Below are 3,750 nucleotides of genomic sequence, written 5' to 3'. Positions count from 1 at the left end.
TCTTAAAACATTGGTTTTTTGGTAATAGAAGAAAAGGATGACATTCCGAGTGATTGAAAATTCAATAGTAACTCAATCATAAAGAAGAAGACAAAAAATTAAAGAGGCAAAAAGATATGAACTTCAAATTATTTTAATAAGAATTATGAACTTCAAATTTATCAATTTCAAGAAAGAATACTCTAACAATAAATAAATAAATAAATAAAAAATAAAGACATGCAAGTGCATGAAGGAGACATAAATAATTAAAAGTTTTGTTGTTTAACTTCTGAGTATAACAAATAAAGTTCAACTTGTTAGGAAACTCTTTTTCAATAAAATAATGTTGTTCAAAAAAATTATCTTTTCCAATGAAATAATGTTGTTAAAAAAAATTATGGTTACTATACCAGAAAAATATGAGTAAAAAATCACAACTTTTAGGCAATGTGAGAATTGAGTCGAAACTATATAAAGTGTTTTTCGTGAAAAAACACAAGATTCATGATTCTAAAGGTGGAAAAAATAAGAAGAACAATAAATAGAAGAAAAAAAAAGTTCCAAAAATAAATAATGTGGGAACTTTTTTTCTTGTTCATATTACAAAAAGATTAATCAATGTTGGTGGAGGAGAGAGATTTCAAGTGTAAAAATTACAATGATTTAGGATGTGTAAAGCGAATTTACAAGTTTAAAACAAAAGAGGTAAAAGTTTTTCTGAAAGAGCGAGCAAGAAGAAGAACAATTGACGGTATCTATTTGTTATAAGTGATAACTGATAGAAGAGTAATATCAAAAATAACTATTGATTATCAAGATAATAAATACGAAAAATAATTTATTAAAAAAATTGAAAAATAAATAAATTATAATTTTGCAATTAATTGCTATGTTATTTATTATATTTAGAAAAACAATTGGAAAAATTAAATTTATTATTATATCCTATAATTAATTAATTATACATTACCAAAATTGAGATAATTGATTATTATTTTTCTTAATGGATTACTTTTTAAATAGTTTTAGAAATCAACTAAAAAAATGGTTACTTATGATTTACGTATATAATCCTATCCCCAAAAAGAGAAAATAAATATATAGATTTTAAATATATCCCGCTAAAATATAAATAAGATAATTAGATTTAATTGTGGGTTGAGATAGAAAAGATAAATGATATGGGATTCTAAAATTATCAACTCTTAAAATATGTATTAAAAAGATAAAATTTTGTAAATAAATGTGAAGTGAGAGTACACTGGAGGAAGTAAGATAAGATTTCAGAGTCTAATCTTATAATTTTTAAAAATCTAAGAAACTCTATTAAAGGAAAATGCAATCTCAATCTTGATATATTTAATTAATATCTTGAATCATACCATAAATAAATAATAAGTGTGATTATAAGATTAGATTAAAGAAATCAATTATATCTTATTATCTTTTGTAAGTTATGTTTGATTGGGCTATAAAAGTAGTGCAGTGAGAAGGATTGATGTAGTTGTTTTGTTGTTCTTGAAGGAAAGAGATATTGAAAGAGAAAGAGAGATGAAAAGAGACAGCAACAATAACATGACTCTCCCTTGCGTTTCTGTGATGACAAGATCAGTGTGGTCTTACAACCTTGAATCGGAGTTCGAGTTGATTCGTTCAGTCATTGCCTTATATCCTTTCATCTCAATGGATACGGAGTTCCCTGGCGTCATCTTTCAGTCGCATCCAGCATTTCGACAACCACAAAATAACTACGCAGTGATGAAAGCTAACGTGGACAACATGCACCTCATTCAAGTGGGTCTCACCCTTTCAGACCGCCACGGCAACCTTCCAACCTTTGGAACCTCCAACCGCTTCATTTGGGAATTCAATTTCTGTGAGTTCGATGTGACACAACATCCTCATGCTCCTCACTCCATCGCCCTCCTCCGACGTCAAGGCATAGATTTTGAAAAGAATCGAAGGTTTGGAGTGAGCATTGTGCGATTTGCTGAGTTGATGATGTTCTCAGGACTCCTCTGCAACAATAATATTCAATGGATTGCTTTTCATAGTGCCTATGATTTTGGGTACATGGTCAGGATATTGAGTCAACGCTTTTTTTATATGCAACCATTTCTACCTCTCAACTTGTGTGACTTTCTTCAACTTGTTAAATTCTTCTTTGGATACAAAGTATACGACGTTAAGCATCTCATAAAATTTTGTCCCAACCTTCATGGCGGTTTAGACAAAGTTTCTGAGTCCCTGGGTTTGGATAATAGTTGTAGAAGAAGTCATCATGCAGGCTCCGATAGCTTAGTCACTCTCCATATTTTCAATAAAATTAAAACTCTATATTTTCATACAGAGTTTGACTTACCCAAACATGCAGGTGTTCTGTATGGCTTAGAGATAATAGTTGCAAATTAGATGGCTTCGTTATTGTTATATCATTTTGTTTTGTATTTTTTTATTTTATTTTCAATTTATATACTAGTTAACAAAATTTTCAATTTAATATTGGTGAAATAGATGTATGATTCCGAAAATTTATTAAGAATTTTATTAAAAAATTAACTTCAATAAAACAAATAATATATAAAAATAATAGAAGCAGAAGCATTAACTAAGATAACAGCTCAACAGGTCCAATCGTTTGTATGGAAAAATATAATATGTCGATTCGGAATCCCACACACCATTATAACTGACAATGGCAGACAATTCATTGACAAAAAAACTTATGGAATTTTATGCAGATTTGGGGATCAAGTCAACAAGCACGTCAGTTGAGCATCCACAAACAAATGGACAAGCTGAAGCCGCAAACAAAGTTATTCTCGGACAGTTAAAGAAGAGGTTAGGAAGTGCTAAAGGACTATGGGCTGAGAAGTTGCCAGAAATATTATGGGCATACAGATGCACACCACAAACATCAACAGGAGAAACACCATTCAATCTCACGTACGGAACAGATGCAATGTTACCAGTAGAAGTTACTGAACCAACACTACGAAGGCAAATGGAAGATTGGAATATCAACAATGAATGCTTAAGAACTGACCTTGATCTTATTGAAGAACTCAGAGAACGAGCAAAAATAAAGGAAGCAGCAGTAAAAAGAAGAGCAATGAAGAGGTTTAATGCGAAAGTAAAGTTCAGGGATTTTAAGGAAGGGGATTTGGTCTGGAGAATGCGTACTGATGCTCGGAAAGATCCACGACATGGAAAGTTGGCATCCAACTGGGAAGGACCATTCAGGATAATGGAAAACTTACACAACGGAGCTTATAGATTAGAAACTCTAGAAGAAAAAGTGATACCGAATACATGGAATACGAGTCATTTAAAGTTCTATTTTAGTTGAAACAGAAGATGTAAGCCAAAAACTTGTATACATACCGATCATCTAATCAAGAAGAATTATCCAGTAACATCATCTTATTAGACTCATGCTTTTCTTTTCGGTCTTGGATGTTGTCACTACAAGTGAAATCCCTTCCGAAACAATACTTACTACTTTTCGGTCTTGGACGCTTTTCATTTCAGGTGAAATCCCTCCCGACAAAATTTACATCATTCTTTTCGGGCTTGGATGCTTTCACTTCAGGTGAAATCCCTCCCGACAAAATTATTGACATAACTCTTTTCGGTCCTGGATGCTTTCACTCCAGGTGAAATCCCTCCCGAAAAGTGGTCTATTCGATTCTTTCTTCAATTAGTTCACAAGACATCTCCAAGCAATGGATATAAAACCAAGAGAATCATAGCGTTTAATTCAAACAT

General features: G+C 31.6%; 1 pseudogene; it reads left to right on the top strand.

Annotated features, from left to right (window-relative positions):
* The first annotated feature begins 1,533 nt into the window (after positions 1-1,533).
* LOC150029145 (putative CCR4-associated factor 1 homolog 11 pseudogene) lies at positions 1,534-2,394 on the top strand (annotated as a pseudogene).
* The last annotated feature ends 1,356 nt before the right edge of the window (positions 2,395-3,750 follow it).

The sequence above is a fragment of the Phaseolus vulgaris genome, chromosome 2 (assembly GCF_051622355.1).
Source record: "Phaseolus vulgaris cultivar YP4 chromosome 2, ASM5162235v1, whole genome shotgun sequence".
NCBI lineage: Eukaryota > Viridiplantae > Streptophyta > Magnoliopsida > Fabales > Fabaceae > Phaseolus > Phaseolus vulgaris.
Note: the sequence above shows the minus strand (reverse complement) of the source record. Positions and strands in the feature narration are given on the sequence as shown.